General features: G+C 41.5%; 1 long non-coding RNA gene across 2 annotated transcripts in view; it reads left to right on the forward strand.

Moving 5' to 3' along the window:
* Positions 1-4,265: 4,265 nt before the first annotated feature.
* LOC142108720 (uncharacterized) overlaps positions 4,266-19,793 on the forward strand; it is a 95,151-nt gene continuing 79,623 nt past the window's right edge. Inside the window, exon 1 of one of the 2 annotated variants that reach the window (XR_012680206.1) lies at positions 4,266-4,772. This is a non-coding gene — a long non-coding RNA (uncharacterized LOC142108720). Of the gene's footprint in view, positions 4,773-8,645; positions 8,880-19,793 lie in introns of those variants that run through there. The other variant, XR_012680205.1, reaches the window with a different exon arrangement.

The raw sequence follows: 19,793 nt of genomic DNA on the forward strand, positions 1-19,793 counted from the left end.
AACCATCACATCCACGTTTCACATAACCCAATATCCAAAGAGTAACGTATCTGTTCCCGCTTCATACTTCAAACGTAAACTGAGAATTAATACCTAACAAATAACCCCCCGGACATCATTTACCCGGTCGTGATCTACAAACCAACGCAGGTTTATTATAGTTCACTGGAGAAGCGGATGAGAACGAACAAACAGCAGAAGCCCTCGCCCCAGGAGCTGGCATTCTAATTTGGGTAATTTACCATGCTACTTTGTTAACTATGGGGACAGAAGACCAGCTTGTAGTGAGGTCAGTGGGAGAGTAACGTTGGCTGCAGACCCGAGCGCCAAGCAACAATATCCTCCACCGTTTCAGCCGCTCATGCAGTTGGCGACATCAGCTCTTGGGTCGAGCGGCTGAATCACCTCCAGCTTCATCGAGGCTGTTGTAAGGTGACCACATACAAAGACTAATGACGACCATCTACCGACTGATACCGTCGCCGTATAATGACGCCATCAATTTCTTTAGGATAATTTTCTGACATCAGAGTCTTTTTCAGGGTTACACACAGTGGAAAACTGCTGCAAATCCGATGTCAACTGCAATATCCCTTATTAAGCATTTCACATTGGCCACCAATCTAATATCAAGAATGTTAAGGATATATATAGTAGAAGCATAATGGAATAGTCACTATGCAAATTAATTGCAGTTTATACAGGGATGGTTCCCTAGGGCCCTGGAACGGCTTTATGTAAATATTATATACTCCATAAATATCACATGAATGCTCACAAGACGTATTGCCAAAGATCAAGACAATAGCGTATCAGTAATGCTGGATTTCCAAGGGCATAAAGAAGAATACAGAGTTATAAGTACCGAGGTCTTTAAACGTCTATTCCCAGGGTCACACGGAATGATAAACTGATATAAAAACATATTTGCATCCAGTGTGTAATCTGTCAGCCTGAGCGCTGTATAAATAGATCAGAGAGAGGAAGGTTCCAGTCTGTATGTCAAAGGAAAGTAGAGGATTAAAATATCTAATGAGCAATACAAACACTTGTAGAGCGACTGCGGCAATTATAAATGAAATGACAATTGGAAGCAAACAGACGACGCCTGATCCAAATGAGTCACAATCCTTCATTCATGTGTTTTAATAACACATAAAATCTGAAGAAGCTTTTGTTCTGCATTTTAGGGAACTGATAAAGGACGTTATGTATTTACTAAACCACACTCCTGGTTTTCATGCTGAATAAGTTCATCTGTGTTTGTAGTCATTTACTGTGAAACTATCTATTAACTTTTCTCTAAAACTGGAGAACAAAAAAGTTTTGTGGTTTTTTTTAACCTCTTAAATATCCCAAAAGCAAAAAATGAACAGTTAGGGGCAAATGTATCAAACATTCACGAAGAAAAAGTGGAAATGTTGCCCGTAGCAACCAGATTACAACTATCATTTATCTAGTACATTCTAGAATCTGATTGGTTGCTATGTTGCCTATAGCAACATCTCCACTTTTCATTTTTGGAAGGTTTAGTAGATGTAATCCTTTATCAGCTGATCTGATACGAGGAACTTTTACTCGCGTGGAAATATCCCATCTTTACATGCCCAAAATTCTACTTATCACACCTAATGTTTCACCCAATGAATTCTCTGCTCACCAGATCTCGTGTAAAAATTGAGGGATTTGGTGAGCAGGGAAGTTGAGCAGCTTTTTTTTTTTTTTGCTTCAGGTTTTGAAGGACTGCTGCCATATATTGTAGAACTACATGTACCAGAATGCACTGGCACTGAACTACAAGCACTAGCATGCACTTACAGTCAAAGGCTGCCAAAATAAAACGTCTCTTTGCCTTTTCAAATGCGAGAAATAAAAAACCCGTAAAGGCCGACGCAACTGCTCGCTACAAACGCCCGGCGCGTTTGTCTGCTCCAGCCGCAGTTTGCATCCAATAGGAGAAAGTACTAAATTACATTTATACCGGGCATTAGTCTGAGTTATATATACAGTCATTTTATCCTCATTATTTTACAGATGATATAAATGGATAAACAGTTTGACCCCCTCACCCCACACACAGCTACAGCAGCGATTCTGTGGGCTGAACCATTAATCAATCAGTTATTTGCACCTCGTTGCTCAGCGACATCCCTAGTTACGAGGGAATCGTTGCTTTTGCGTTGATCCAGCCCACAAATTCGCTGCCAATGGCAGATTTACTTCGATGTGTAAACTGTGAGAAATTATCATGAAAAAGACTTGTGATACTTTGTGTCCTCTAATGGGAGAGTGTCACCACTTTTTAATAAGTTGAGCTCATTGAGTCTCACGTCTTTAGACTCTATTTGCCATTTTAAGGACATCTTTTCAAATGTCACCTATTCCGGCACTAATAAGAAAGTCCGTAAAATGTTACATTTATTTCTGCATAACACTGACAGCGTTCCCGAGCTCTGTGTCAGGTACAGTAACACCAGCAGTGCATTCACACAATGACCCTGGCATGGAATTGAGCACTTTTAGGAAAAGACCTGAATTTTAATTAACAACCACACTCCTGGAAGCAGAATTATTTTCAAGGCATTTTTATAATTAGGACAACAGAGCATTGCAGAACGAGGGAAATTAATTGCTCTGGTAGAAGGTCTGCCCTCTGTGCAGCTAACAAGCAAAATATTTAGGACTCTAGTACAAATAATAATTGCACATTATAGTATATTGATTATGCATAAAATATAATATATATTTTTTTAAAATGTGAAATGGGCATTTTTTGAATCATAATCCACAATATGCAATTTGCTTATTAATCCCCAAACATGGTGATTATAGCTAAATGAAGGTCACATTCCTCCCCACTGTCCTGATTTTTAGCGGGATAGTCTCAATACATGGACCCTGAAGGGATTATTGTGAAGTGGAAATGCTTGGATGTCATGGGATGATATTTGTGGGTGTTTAGGGCCATGTTTATTGTCAATCTGGGCTGAGCTTATCTTGTCCCAGTTTTTCCTGGATAAGTGGGAATTATGACATGACACCAGGCTATGCTAGGGGCAGCACGGTGGCTCAGTGGTTAGCACCCCTGCCTCACAGCACTGGGGTCAGTTCACCACAATGTCTGTTTATTACAGTAAGGAAGCTCCTCTAATTTTTCCTACCCGGTACCCTTCCGATACTCATCATCATCATCATCATTTATTTATATAGCGCCACTGATTCCGCAGCGCTGTACAGAGAACTCACTCACATCAGTCCCTGCCGCATAGGAGCTTACAGTCTAAATTCCCTAATACACATACAGACTGAGAGAGAGACTAGGGTCAATTTTGACAGCAGCCAATTAACCTACCAGTATGTTTTTGGAGTGTGGGAGGAAACCGGAGCACCTGGAGGAAACCCACGCAAACACGGGGAGAACATACAAACTCCACGCAGATAAGGCCATGGTCGGGAATTGAACTCATGATCCCAGCACTGTAAGGCAGAAGTGCTAACCACTGAGCCACCGTGCTGCCCATTTATTGTATTGATTGATGCATTTGTGATTTCAAGGATGGAGCTCTCGAAGACTGGTCGGTATAACTGCTGAGAGTACCATTGTTAGATCAGAGGTGCGGCCAAGCTGGGTGATGTCGGTCTATCCTGCGGGTGAGTAGAGAGTGTGCAAGCATCGATGTCCGCTTTGAGAGGAATCCCCATAGGATCCTGCGTGAGAATCTGCCCAGTTTTGGGGGCTAAAGAGAGAACAGCTAAAACATGGTATGTAAATATGCTGTTTGTCCCCTCACAATTGCTGCTGGCATTTGGATTTTCCTTGGGGGGGGGGGGGGGGCATTTTATTCTTTATTATTCATGAAACAAAAAACACCTTTCATCATCATTAAGTTTAAGATGATGAATGGTGTCTCCAGATTGTCGTGTATCTTGATGCGCCTTAGATGTATCTTTATGCAGACGCATTGACGTGTTTATTTTGAATTGCACATAGCATAATAGACACTGGAGATGGCAGAGGTGAGATACAATGTTGCAGCTCCCTCCAGGTTGTTCTAGCCCCGCCCACTTTATCTCCTGCAAACTTATATGTAACCAGTTTTATAGAATGAACGCAACAGGCGCTCTGACACTAGTCAAGTACATCTAAACAGGTTACATCTCTTTCCATGAGACCAGTAGTTAATGTATCAAGTACAGAGATACTTTGTTTGTTTTGTACCGTATTTGTCTGCATAATTTTGCACATTCCACCGACTAGAATTTGGCCTTACCCTGACCACACGGCAGAATAAACTGACCATCACCGTTCCAGCTCTGTTCACTCCAATGGGAATTTACAAACAGAATGTCGATGCAAAAGCCGAATTCATCTTTGTGTAATGGACTGTTCGGCCGCAGCGCAGTTCGATGTGCGCGGAATTTCGCTGCAGTTTGACTCATCTCTAATCTGTTCCCTAAAATCTAATGTCGCTCAGTAGTTTAACAGAAGCCTTAGAATATCAGTCAAATAAGAGTTACAAATCTCCAAGGCCATAAATCAGAGTAAGTTTTAACTTGACAATATATTTCTTGCTTTGGGCGAGCTCGGTTAGAGCATAATAAAAGTAAATAGACTTCCAGAAGAGGTTTATAGTATCCTCTGCTATCAAGAAGAAGAAATATCACATCTATAAAACGGAGCCAGTGGCTCGGTAAACAGCCGTGGAAATGACTGCCTGGTCCCAGAGCGCCATGCGGCAGACGGGAGGCCGTCAGCTCAGACAACGCAGAAGGTGGGTACTTCAGACAAGCGTTTCTTTTATTGTCACTAATATACCAATCTCCAGCAATCTGACCAGAACGACCACTGGAAGGCTGAGAAAGTCGTAGAATGAGCTTAGTGCACCAGGGGGAAACTAAATGGTGTCTGCAAGACGCCCATCCCGGCCCTCCCCAGAATAAACACACTATGGCGGGGAGAAGAGTTCTGTTCCTGGACACAGCTTTGTTTCGTATCAGGAAGATGGGATATTCATTTTTTCTAATACACACATTTATATATATATATATATATATATATATATATATATACATATGATTGTCTCATTGGTTACGTTATATAAACTGCTACACTGTGCACTCTTTCCTTGTTTTACTATATATACCAGTTTGTTATATCTTACTGTTGTAAATACATTTATACATTTATTAAAGTGCTCTGTGGGCTTTGCTGCAGCAATTTACAAGTTGTTTCCATCTACACGAGGGTACAGGAGGCTTCCGCAGTTCCCTCAGGTTCAGTAATTCACCTCTGGGGAATAAGGGAGCTGAGTTTAATAAATGTATATACAATAGTCTTGTTGGGGACCATATTATATAAAACGATTACACAATTGCGCTCTTTACTTGTTTTACCTCATACCCATGTTGCAGTTTTAGATCCTGGAAGAAGCAGCTGACTTATAAGGTTACATATAATGGCACGGATTTGTATTTACTTATTTATGGTGATAACTATTTGGATGCACTGTAGAAATGCTGTGCACATACGTGTGTGTGTGTACGTATGTGGGTGTGCTCAAGGCTATGTGTGTATGTTGGTGTGCTCAAGGCTGTGTGTGTATGTGGGTGTGCTCAAGGCTGTGTGTGTATGTGGGTGTGCTCAAGGCTGTGTATGTATGCGGGTGTGCTCAAGGCTGTGTGTGTATGCGGGTGTTCTCAAGGCTGTGAGTGTATGCGGGTGTTCTCAAAGCTGTGTTTGTATGCGGGTGTGCTCAAGGCTGTGTGTGTATGTGGGTGTGCTCAAGGCTGTGTATGTATGCGGGTGTGTTCAAGGCTGTGTATGTATGCGGGTGTGTTCAAGGCTGTGTATGTATGCGGGTGTGCTCAAGGCTGTGTATGTATGCGGGTGTGTTCAAGGCTGTGTGTGTATGCGGGTGTGCTCAAGGCTGTGTGTGTATGCGGGTGTTCTCAAGGCTGTGTGTGTATGCGGGTATGCTCAAGGCTGTGTGTGTGTTTTCAGGGGAATCAAATCTTACTTTGTAAACCATATATGATCTGTAGAGTTTTTTTTGCAGAATAACACTCAGATGTGGTGCCAGAGAAACAGAAACATCTGTCAATACTGAAAAATAGGGACACTTCCATGAAGAGGATATCCAAATGAAAAGGCTAATTAAACGAAATGAAGGAAAAGAAACAGCAAAAAATCAGGAATGCGTCATTGCTGATCAGATGCACAATGCAGACACACAGGTACATTATTAAAGTATTGTCAGCAGGGAAAATTATGAAAATTGGGACTGATTTATAGAAATCCAGAAGACAACTCGGAAGCAAGGGGCAGGCTGGGAAATATGCCACGAGTCCGTGATTTGGACCAATACATGATATCAGGACTAACGCTGCACTTTGACAGCCGGCTTGTACTGCGGAGTCATAAGAACATTTTATTTTCTACCTTGAGGATGTGCGATGTCTGCGCAGCATAAAGGTCACAGCTATATTCTTGTGACATCAGAATTTGTACATGTGTTCCAGGGGGACAGATCCAGGAAAAAACCTGTTGAAGAGCTGTTCCCAAATCTGGCGGAACAAAAAACCTCTGAAAAAAACTGTAAAAGACACTTTCACTCCACAAATAGCGTCACAAAGCTTCTCTAACTGATCGCAGAGTCCTCTCTCTGTTCTTTGTCTCTCGTTGTGAAGCACATAAAGGAATTTAATTATTCTTTTTCCTGAGCGCTATACTGAATGGCTCCGTCGTTCTTCTCACATAGGAAGGAGAACTGCTATCCCTACTTTTATTACTTCTACCCAATAACCATTATTTATTATTAATCCATTTATAACTTATAAGTTATTGTTATATTGTGCACAGCCAGTTTCTCTGCTCACTCAGAGCCTGATGTAGAGTTGGGCGGAAGTGTCTTTTTTTTGTGTAAAAGGAACATTTTGGTGCTGCGCTTGCACCCAAGAAATGCGTAAGGAGACATCGCTGTGTAGACTCAGGTGCCTCTTACACTGATGACTCCTTATGTTTAGAGAGGGGACAGAGGGAGGGAAGGGGGGCTGCAAATAGACCAAGTACAGTAATGGGATTTCATGCAATTTGCGCAGCCTGCTAAGGCGAAAGCGCCGGCCGATAGACCTGCTAGGAGGAGAGCCTGCTGCATCTTCACTGGTGCAAGATACACACTGGTCATCAGAGGCAGCAGCAGCGTATAATTGTGTCAATTTGAAAGAATTAAATGAATATTTGTAAAATAATTGTTAAAAAAAACAGTGTGCCCCCAACCCCCAGAAATATCTACCAACTCATAGCCTAGGCTGGAATCAGCAAAAGTGGGGGGACAAAATTGGGGACCCCCGAAAAGTAGCCAAGACCACCACTAAGCTATGATAGGCTGGTGACACTATAGCCGGGTCCCCCTGTCATAGGGGCCAATTTAATTTGGCCGAGTTATTATAGGAATAACGTGGCCTGCACGATATTACCGTTACTACAGTAAAAGTGCGCAGTATTACTGTTAGTATGGTCATTTTAAGGCTGATTTCTGCTCATAGCCCTAGGGGCCGCAAGCAAGATTCCGGGATAAAATTACCGTATTAACGGTAATACAATTAGCGCAGCATTATTTCTACACTAACGTAGCCAAATTGAATCGGCCCCATAATGTCTATTGACCTTAGCTGAATTCCCTAGGGGAATCAGACCCCCAAAAAATTCAGCCCCCCCACTTTCCATAGGAAAATCCAACCCATGCTGAAAGCATTAGTGCTTGTCCCACACCCCTGGTGCTTGGGTGTGAGGTACAGTAAGAGTTAGAAATTAGATTAAAGAGTTTTGTTTTTTTTTAAGACATTCAGGTCCTGGCAAACCCTGTTAGTATATGATGGCGGTTGTATAAAGACGAGCGCCAGTATAACCATGGCTGCCAGATCAGGCTGGCACTTGCAGAACTACAAGCGCCAGCATTCCCTGGCATCCAGGGCCCGCTGCTACTTGCAGGTCACCTGTAAATATCCGCCGTATCATATCAAGCCTAATAGTGCTGGTTGTTTCAATATTAAAACAAAGGTTAACAAACGTTTCTTGTGCTTCCCTGGTTGTTTGTATGTGTGTTTGTATGTACACATGACGTAAACCTGGCACACGTGCCACTGGAGCAGAACAGGGCACATACCGCGATGCCCCTTACTCAGCGTACGGGCGTAAAAAGGCTGTTTTTAAGTGCAACATTTTTTAACGTCAATGACGTCCAACATTTGGCCTCAACATCGGCCCCTTTGTGTCCAAATTTGGGTGAATCGGCACAGATGGAAATTCATGGGGGGGGGGGGGGGTCAGTTATATATCTATTGAGCACTTAATATCTGAGCTGCTCCTTCTCCCAACTTACAGAAACAAATCACAAGTTTGGAACCATTTTCCTTAACTGCCATTAACGTGTTAATTTTAAAGCATTAGGACAGCTAAGTTATTGCCGTGACCTATTCCTTACTTCAATATGGCATTGCCAGCAATCGGATTTCTTAACCAAGACACATTGATATGTCTATATTTATTGCAAAAGCATTTTGTGTGAAACAATTTGTTCCTTGCAGTGAGAGGTGATTTAACCCCAGAGAAGTGTAATAAAATGTTCTGGGAATCGCCCAATTAATGTAGACGGAGACACAGACCCTCTGAATGGGAAGTGAAGGATTTGATCTCGATGTTATTTCAGAAGAAGAAGCTTTAAGAGCTCAGTTCCGGCCGGCGGAGCAAATCCTGTGCGTCAAAACATCAAATCACTGCGTTCTCGTGGCTTAAAATTCTGAGCAGACCCCACTGATGATGACCAGCGCGATGGTGATCTATCATGGTTAGGATGGGGAGCGCAGATTACTCATTCAAGGTGAGACCTCTTTTTCATGACGGGTATTAACACTAAAACCTTCCCAGACACATCACAAACAATCATTTCAATCGTTCATTCTGGTTCTGCTTCAGGACCCAATATCTTTAATCTGAGTGGAGAAGTCTGCGCCCAATCAGCTGTGACTGGGGGAGAAGGTCCTGGTTTCTGCAAACAACAGATAAACAGGGCAGGAACCAGAGCTATACAAAGTGTGTGTGTAATTATCCCCTCGTCAGGGGTGTCACACATTACATATCATAGGAGAGATGTAGAGTGCATTCATATCAAAGTGATATAAATACTCTGTGGGGAAAATAATAGACAGTTGTTCTCAATGCTCTTCATCATCTGCGCAACATTGTATCTATCTATCTGTCTATCTTTCTATCTACCTGTATATCTATGTATCTCATATCTATCTATTATCACCATCTGCGCAACATTGTAACCATATATCTCATATCTATTTATCTATGTGCCATCAACATCTGTGCAACATTGTATCTATCTAGGTCATATTTATCTATTTATCTATCTCTCATCTATATATATATATATCTCATATCTATGTATCTATCTATTTAGCTATCAATTTATCTATCTATCTCATATTTATCTATTTAATATCTATCTTTCTCATATCTATATATGTCTTATCTATCTATTACCATTATCTGTGCAACATTGTATCTATCTAATATCTATTTATCTTTTATATATTATCCTCATCTGTTCAACATTGTATCTATCTATCTATTTATTGGCGTAAGATCATGTCAGGGTTGCTGTCTGCTGGTGTAAACGGCAGAACTTCTCATGTAGCAGCAAATTAATACCCCACCAGTAGAGGGCCTCAGTACAAGTAGCCGCAGCTAGTTTTATTTAGCTGAATAAAATAAACAAAGCATTAATACGAACCCTAGACTGTCGGGCTCTAACAACCACAATCAGAGAACTCCCTCTGTAAGGTAGAAGGACCTAATGTCCCACTTACACAAAGCACAGAAGTTACATGTAACAATGGCAGTATCGCTCAGCAGACCTCTGACCTGTACCCCAGGCAGTGAGAGAGGAAGGTAACAGACTCACAGCCTTTTATCTACACCTCACAGGAGCAACTCCTAATTATCCAGCAAAGTGTCTGGCAAGTTGAAAACCCCAATATGGGCCTAATGAATGAGCCCGCCCTTCTCTCTCCATTCATAACCCCAGGGACCCTGCATCAGCTTGTTTGGGGAGCTCTTTCCCAAAACACAAGCAATCTCCTTGGGGTTTTAAACACATAGGACCGAAACCTGGGACATATACACCTCCCATCAATCATTTCCCCAGTGCTTCTGTCTCTCTATCATTACAGTAGTGCAATATACAATTTGAGTTATCAGCATCGTATATTGGGCAAAATTTGCATTTTATTGACTCTGTATTACCAAGTTTTACTATGCAATAAAATAGAACTCTACAACTGCATTATATGTATAGTTAATATGCAATTATGCTCAGTGAATGTCCTCTTCAGCGTAACTATGTATCAGTTCAAAACAATGAAGAGGTATTACCAACAAAACCATTTCTTAACTGTCCAGCGTAAACCAAGGTTGTACGAGTGTGTTGCATAGAAATATAAGCTATCTTTTTGTCACAATAACTTCCTTAGTGTCAGGTGCGGTAACTCACCATTGTCTGTTAAACACTCGCATAGCAATTAACAGAGTCATGCTTGCCTATTGTCCCGGAATGTCAACAGGACTCCCAAATTACAGGGGCAGGGGGGGGGTCCAGAAAGAGTAGCCCCCCCCTCCCCCTCGAATCTCCCCACCCCTTCTATTTTTTTTTGTACTTGCTTAATCTTCGTTTCGTTCTGACCATACAAAATCATGTTGATATGGAAATATCTCGGCTATGTGAACCGACGTGTTGGAATGGGTTGGAATAAAAGACAGAATTTACTTAGATCCATCTCAAACTCACAACTTTTAATATAAGACCATCAGGTCAATTTACATAGTACTTTCCCACAGCCTGTTGTCAGTAAATTAAAGTTAATTTTGAATGTAGAGGACTCTGTGTCCAGAATTAAATTTCGCAGACATGTGATAAAATCTGCGGCAAGATTTATCTCCTTGTTCCTTTCTAAGTTAATCAGTGTGTTGATTAGGAAGAATTTCTCTCTATATAATTTAATCTCTAAAAGATCTCTTGCATGTCTCATTCTAATTATTTAATTCATCTGAGAGATTGCATTTACATGGGCTTCTAAAGATGAATTATAAGCATATAATATCTGAATATTATCCCCCATTCTACATTCTAACCTTTCACCAGATTTTATGGTCTCTTGTGATAAACGGCCCACACAACACTGAGAACCCATTAGGCACTTTCTCTGAGTTTTAATTTTTCTTTTTCTTTACTGTTTTTCATTAACGGATCTCAGTGCTCACAGAATAAAACAATTAAATCTGTATGTCAGCAAGGACTGAGTAAAATCTGCTTTCTCCATAGTTCCCATTATGTCAGAGCCACATGTTTTAGGGGAAATTCTACATAGATTCTGCTAATGATAAATCCGAGAAATAAATAAGTATATTTCACTGTCCTTCATTCCTCACTCTCTTGGTACATTATGACACTGCTGCTATCACCAGGGTCCATATACCACAGATTTATTCATTACTGGTGGTCTCTAAATGACAGAGTGCAAACAAACATTTTAAAAAAGTGATACAACACTAACAATTTGGTTGTATGAAGCTTGTGTCATGTAGAGGTACATTTGACAATACAATCTTCCTGCGTCGGTGTATCAGTGTGACAGCAGCCTCACATCACTACTCTGTGCTGCTGGGGACCCTGCTCCTTCCACTATATAACTCTCAGCCTGTGGCTTCCTGTATCAGTGTGACAGGAACCTCATATCACTACTCTATGCTGCTGGGGGACCCTGCTCTTTCCCCTATATAACTCTCAGTCTGTGGCTTCCTGTATCAGTTTGACAGCAGCCTCACATCACTACTCTGTACTGCTGGGGACCCTGCTCCTTCCACTATATAACTCTCAGTCTGCGACTTCCTGTCTCACTGTGACCTAAGCCTCATATCACTACTTTGTGCTGCTGGGGACCCTGCTCCTTCCACTATATAACTCTCAGTCTGTGGCTTCCTACTGCCTCCATTCCCCTTCTCACATCATGTCACTGCCCCTGTCACATGTAGCCCTGTCCTCCATAATATAATCACATAAGTGGGCTGGTCCCTCAAACAAGATCAGCTCACTAATCACCTGAAATACACCTGTGCTGCTGGTATGTTTCTGGCTACAAGACGATCTATTCCCGTCCACTTCAAAACTGTAAGAGTAATATACAATGTTTACATTTTGAAGCCACTTTTAGGGGAGAACAATAGGCAAGATCCATACATACATGTAAATTAGACCCAAAAGCGTGACACATTCTAATGAGAGAGCGAGAGGGTATCTGGGTATAACATAGGTACAGTTGGGTGGTACTGAGCCACAGTTGGATATTTAGGGTGACATATTTTAAAGCTGCAGTAGATACAGTCCAGTATATAGGCTACAATACTGCATTTACTGGTCACAATAGAATTGATGTAGTCAGTAGGTCATTGCAGTCAGTGTGTAATGCAGTATTCACCCCAATAACGACTCAGCTAGTACCTATGGCTACTTGGTCTTGTCATTGTAATATACTGACCCTGGGGCCGCTGTGATGTAATATCACCATGGCTGCGGCTGAGAGCGAGGAGGGAGCGAGAGGTCTATTTCAAAGTGACAAGTGCAATTTCCAAACAGAGATCCGCTGCTCGGGATGATGTCGTTATTTGGAGATAATGGGCAGGCGTTTGGCAGCTGGCGCTTACTCTAAATACTTCTTCTGAAGTTTTAGGACATAAATAAGAAGAATGTGTAACAGGAGTCTGTAGCCAGGAACACGGAGAGTTTATTCACTAAACAGTAATAAGGACGGGATCCTTCTTTCGAGAGGAGTCGACCCGGTCCTTGCAGAAATCTTGTCCCTTCTGTGCGGAAAGTTCTGTCTCTGCAGAAATCTCGTTTCTGCAACAGCACAGAGATCAATAAGTCATGATCAGTTACTGATTCTCTTGCTGTCCTAACATAGTAATGATCCGTGCGCACGTTGTAAGCGTGGCTTTTCAGATGCACTACATAAATAAAACACATGTAGGTGCACAAAAACGCCCCAAACTGAGCCCCCAGAATGTTTTTCAGTGTCAATAACTTTGAAGGATAAGTCAAGGATGAGTTTTGTAAGTTTAGGTGTAATGCAGAGGTTTTTTTTTTATTGTGGGCCGACACCCCTCCAACTTGGCAGGGCCACCAAGGGCCCCAATGGTATAGTGACTCCTCTCTCACCGCTGTTACAAACAAGCAGCAATTCACAAAGCAGCGGAACAAGAACAGCGCTGCTTGTATGACAGAGGCATGCAGTAACATTACAATCTGGACCATTTGGCCCTTGGCGGCCCTCCAGGATCAGGGAGGAGTGTTGGGCCCCAGTTAGGAAAAACTATACATTCTACAATAACGTCACCCAAAATTACATTTTAGGTTTAGGTGGAGTTTTTTTTACTTAACCCCATAGCTACTCCTTCTATTAGTAACAATCATACACGTAAAATACTCCTGGCCTTGCCTCAAGAGCATAGTTGCAGATTTTGTGACTCTGTCCTCGTGAGGACAGGTCATGTGATAGGGGTAGGAGGTGGCATGGTAAAGTCTTTGCGTCGACATAGCCACGCCCCTCTATAAATTATCAGGGGTGGGGCTTAATGACGTGATTAAGCCCCGCTCCCGATATTCAATGCTATGAATTTCTGCATTTTTTAGGTTTCGGAAGGGTTGCCTACTCTACCAGGAGTTTGGGAAGACTCCCCGAAATTTGGGAGCCTCCCAGAAGGGAGAGTAGGCAAGTATGCTCAAGAGGAACCATTCATAGTCTGTAACCCCTAGCAACCATCCATAGTCTATAACCCCTAGCAACCATTCATACTCTGCTACCCCTAGCAACCATCAATAGTCTATAACCCCAGCAAACATCCATAGTCTATAACCCCCAGCAACCATTCATACTCTGTTACACCTAGCAACCATTCATACTCTGTAACCCCTAGCAACCATTCCTAGTCTATAACCCCTAGCAACCATCCATAGTCTTTAACCCCTAGCAACCATTTATAGTCTGTAACCCCTACCAAACATTCATAGTCTATAACTCCTAGCAACCATTCATAGTCTATAACTCCTAGCAACCATTCATGGTCTATAACCCCTAACAGGCATTCGTAGCTTCCAATTTTAACAGTTAAATAAAAAAGAAGATTGTTGAATGTTTGCTATTAGTTCAGCAACTTTTTGCTCATTTACCCATATAGCAGTTTCATAAATATTCACCATCACGTTTTTTAGAAAGTATGTAACATCCCAGAATAATCACCCATTAATACCAATGTATTGTACCAGCAAAGTTCCATTAATGTTATAAATACTGCACATTAATGGACGATTAATTAATGCAAATAAGAAAGGCCTCACTAAACAGATGCATTAAAAATCCCCACTTAGCGGAAAGAGTTCAACATGGAGCATTATCACCAGATAAGAATCTATAAGCGGCTTTTCCTTCTCCTCTTGCCCTGAGCACCTCGCTCTCATATTAAATTCAGCCTTTGTTAACTGACTTTCTTTGGGTTCATTTATCATTCAGCTGAAAATATTTATAAATGAGATTACATCAAATATTCTCGCAAACCCCAATCATTACAAGTGATTAATTTTGTATTCCAGACTCCATTAAGTGTCTTTATGCATATTCTCAGCCAGGACCTGGGTCTCTAATTTATGTCCCCCCCTCCTCGGTGTCATTGGGCCATGCTGGGATTCTCATTAAACTCACGTGAGCTGTCGCCGTCCGCAACCCAACCAGGCACCGAACTCACCTCAAAAATCATTAACCGAGGCGGATCTGCAAACTACAGCATAATAATCATTTAGGGCCGTGAAACAGGATTTACCATAAATGAGGATTTTGAAGAGAAAGGAGCGAAATCACACAAGTGTTTTACTCTCTCTCTTCAGCCAAATGAGATCTTGGAAATTAGATTATACTGTGTGTAACTTTCACCATTTCCCTGGCTGCGGACGATGTGTACGGATTAATGGTGACGGCGTAAAAATCTGATCGCTTGTTACATATTAGGATTTTATTCAAATCCTTTGTGGTAAAAATGTATCACAACTGTTGTCCTACGTCTACCTCGTACCACCCTGATGTCATGTCTTAAGCTGAATCACTCTCACACCTGGAACTCAGACCGTTATCCGTGACAGCTGCCATCCATGTACGTGTTATTAGGATTAATTGTATTTCTGTGTCTGTTATTATGTTTATTATATTCCTGTAAGTCATATCTGTAAGATGATTGTCAGACTCTGCGGAATCTGGAATGATGATGATGATGAAGAAGAAGATCCAAATTAAACCCTTGTTATCTCAGCAGTTATAGGGCTAGTGCAATGTTTCTAGACGCCCTAAGTAAATCTTCCGCCCCTAATCCCCCCAATATCCTCTTCCCAGCACCTCACACTTTTGAAAATAAATGTAAAAGAATTCTGCATTTATTATTCAGGGGTGTACACAGGATTTCTAGAGGGGGGGTTTCCATTCCATGTCCCCTGAGCTAGGTCTCACTCCAACCCCAATACAATATTGCATATACTATTGTCACCCAAAATTGGGACTGTCCCACCAGAATCAGGACACTTGGCAGACTGTCCTGCTCTCTCCTACCTGGTCTTTCAGCTTTCACCACATGTGGCTGCTGGTGTTTTAAGTTCAGTTGCTTCTTGTCTGGATCCTGGAATGTTGAGGCCCTGTCTGGACAAAGGCTAGGTACTTGTAATATTGAAAGCCGAGCAACGAGTGAACACTCTAGGCCACCCTTTCTCCATAATCAGCATGTGAAATTAAATCAATTGGACCCATGTTTAATAATTTGGCATGCAACCAGCCTCAATTTTGCTTAATTTGACACATGTATATGTCCCAGGATCAGTATGTAGTGTAAACAGTTTTTATAGCTACTATAAACTAAGAATTCACTGCCTTATGCATCTTTGCCTAGTTCCAGAACATGGTCAATATACAAACTATGAAATGATGGGAATTAGCCATATGAAGGACACAGTGTTTAACAATAGATCCTGTCCCTTACTCTGTTAGAAGGCACTGTGGAGAAAATGATAATGACAAGGGTATTTGGTGTGGTTAAAAAGTAGCAATAGTTAAAATGATTTTGGAATTTTTTTTTGCCAGCTGGTATTTGCGACACAAACATCTATTACCTTACCTCAGGATGTACAGCTGCATATGAAACATGAATAAAAAACAACAGAAATGTAGAATTATTTGCATAACTGTAGATGGAGCAGCAGCCTGGCTCACTCTTCCTCTTCCTGTATTTAGAGGGGCTACCGGCCTAACAAGGCATTCAGCAAACAGCTAACAGTTCTCCTTCCTCTTCCAATCAAAAGTGTTGCATGAAACATGACATGACCCTCACTGAACACCTGAGAGGTATTTCCACTACGCAGGAAACAGTCACATTACTCCTTGTATGTGCCCATCATTTTCAAATAATATTAGGGTTGGCACTGAGATTCCCTTATGGTTTAGGGCTAGGGCTTAGATTTTGGGGTATTTTTACAGTTTGGGTGTTCGCTAATAACTGGGGTTTTATTGGGGGGTGGAGGGTCAGACTAGGTTTTGGGGTCAAGGTGCAGTGAAAACCTTGGAGCGTATACGTAGGGAAGGATCCTTCTTATCCTTTGTGTAACACTATGTCCTGTTCTTCTGCACCCTACATTGACAGACTAGGCTTAGTACTGACAGGATTTTGGGATTTACCAAAGCTGTGTTAAAATGAAAAAATGTAGCAGGCTACAATAACAATGTCCTACCAACATTATCCTTCCAATACAGTCTGAACAATACATCACGGTGCCAATGTATCAAATATATATTTATGCTCAACTAGACCGATACATAACGCTTCACAAATCATGTGACCCGCTCTGCAATAAATACTGTGAACTGAATGTCATCCACATAACTTTCCTTATACTGACTCCTTAGTAATTGGGTAAAGGGAAATAAGTAAATGGTATAGGAGTCCTACACCTTTAAATTTGATTTATAACAGACTTGTACAATGTATCCCTTTCACGCCCACCTCCCAGAAGAGAGTTTAATGAGGCACGGGCGAGAGGAACATTGCAAAAAAATCACTTTTATTCCAAACACAAACTAGGAGGGGGGGGGGGGGGGGGGTCATCGCGGTAATGATTACACTTTGAAGGTTTGTGAAATGAACTGAGTTCTTTAAGGAATTTCATTACCATTGGCCGCCTTATTAATTCTGATTGCCTTTCGTCTCTTTCCGCGTGATGCGACTTTCATTTCAAGTCATAAGTGCGGCAGCCTCCCCCATTTGCACTGCCATTGTTCCTCTTAATTTGTACGTCCACAGATCACTCCGTGCCGTTGTTTTCAAGCTCAGACAATCTCAGGGAAATTGAATATTTATGATTTCAAAATGAAACCGTAAAAAAGAAAAAGAAAATAATTGCAAATCATAGATGTCTGAGGAGAGCAGTGATTCATTCCAGCTGAACACAGAGGAAAATAATCAGCTTGGTAAACAATATACTTTGAGGTTAGAGGGAGAAGATTTTAACCTAGATTAGTTTTTAATATTGTTATAATTTGTTATAAGAGTTCCAGGCATATTCCATCTCGCTGGACAAGGCGGAGAACACACAAATAAAAACTGGTAGAAATGACGGGGAAAAACAGACCACGTGAACTTACATTTGTTGTGTTATAAAGAAGGAGTAAGACGCAATTAATGGGGCCAAACAATAAACAGTGCTGATCTTCCCAACCTTTATGGTTGCTTCTTACCAAATTGTTCAGACATTGCAACATGTATGGCCATCCGAGCAATCGTTCCCAACCATCAGCAAGTTTTTAGAATAGAGCTAAAACTCTTAAAACACTCATTGGAACCAGAACAAACATTTAGGAAAGAGAGGAAAAGATTACTTTTCGCTTCATAATACCCAACATTCCTCATTTAAAAATCTCATTAGCCTCTACTTTGATCCACTGGGCCAGATCTGCAATGGTTATGTTCACAATCCTCTAGGCCATTCCAATTGTCCACATGGAAACTCGGAACTGTCCTACCAAAGATGATACTGTTTGTTTCATGAAGATTCTATTGCTTTGTCACATACTGTATATATGAGCAAGAACCTTAACAATGGGTTCAACTTGCAGAAATTACTTTTAAACCACAGTGTTTCTTATACTCGGTTCCTCGAAACCCCAACGTTCCACCAAAGGGTGCCCGGGGTTCTGCAAACTTAAAATGTGTAATGGCGGATAAAAATGTATTAGCGGGCATAAATTTGCAGGTACAAATAAAACATTCATCACCAATCATCCCGCCACTGATAACTTGCAGACAATCCACCGCTTCTTCACTCCTGAAGATTCTTGTCACCACCCCTGATGGCTCATCAAGAGACAACGTGTGGAAAGTTCTGTGCCTCATTTTGCTGAGCTTTTTTTCTCCGCCTTTCCACAGAAGTAGACAATGACTCACAATGGGCATAAAAGACAAATTAATGCTGGTAGTTACTTTTACTACGCAAAAAAATAAAAAAATATGCAATATATATATTTAGTTAAGATGCCAGAAACTGGTAGCACGGCTTTGGATGAAGATGAGATATGGGGCCTATTTATCAAAGATTAAACCATGGGGAAATGACTGTTTCTGCATGGTTTAGGCATACTTTAGTGTCCTGGCTATTTAACAAAAGTTTAACACAGGATATAATCAAAGATATCTCCAGCATTTGGCTAACTATCACAGAATACAGCAGTCACCATAATTCTGAATGGGGACTGCGGTCTAGACCAATTTATCCAGCTTGACGTCTATGGCTAACGCCATTTGAAGATGGCGTTAGCTGTTCCATCTTATGGGATGAGGGACCTTCGGATCCCTCCGCGGCAGACTTTGTGCTCCTCCCCTTTCCCCTGCCGCTAATTGTACTCTGAGCCTGCGCAGCGCTAAAGCCAGGACAGAACCTGGAAGCGATTGTGATCACTTTATTATAGACTCTTCTCAGGGACAGGTCCTATTGCAGTCGCTTTCCTGGCTCAACAATTTTGTTAAATTACTACGCTAATTAATTTCTTATCAATGCAATAAGAAATGATAATTAATGGTTTGAAAATATGGAGGGTCATAAACAGACCTAATGGACAGGTCGGGATCCTCAGTGAATTATGTGCTTTATTATGGTTCCGTATATAGATTGGGAACCACTGTTGGACCAGACATCAGTCCGTTCTCTCACCTCTTCTTCTGAACAGCTGGTCCTTCCGGGAGTGCAGACGAAACAACAGTCAGTAACCCCAATTCATTACACAGCAGCACCAGTCACTACTATTAAACATGCAATTCCACCGGCAATGCTGCATTTGCTGGTACTATATATTAGGGCTGTTAATTCAGTGCCAGAATGGCCTTTCCCCCATGTAATATAAATATTCCAGGACACAATGAATGATGACCGGAGCGGAGAGTGCAGTCGCCGCACGTCGCCTGCTTGGGTTCAATCGACCCCCCGCCGTGTTTCACTGGCTCTACAATGGTTGCCTAGATATAAAGCAGGGACACAATCTGCTCATTCTATTCCATAATCAGCAGTTTCCTGAATTTCACCTTCTATTAACCACAGGAAAAGAAAAACCTTAAATTCTAAATAACAAAATATCGCTGGTTGCTTTATTTA

This window comes from Mixophyes fleayi, chromosome 12 (assembly GCF_038048845.1).
Source record: "Mixophyes fleayi isolate aMixFle1 chromosome 12, aMixFle1.hap1, whole genome shotgun sequence".
Taxonomy (NCBI): Eukaryota; Metazoa; Chordata; class Amphibia; order Anura; family Limnodynastidae; genus Mixophyes; species Mixophyes fleayi.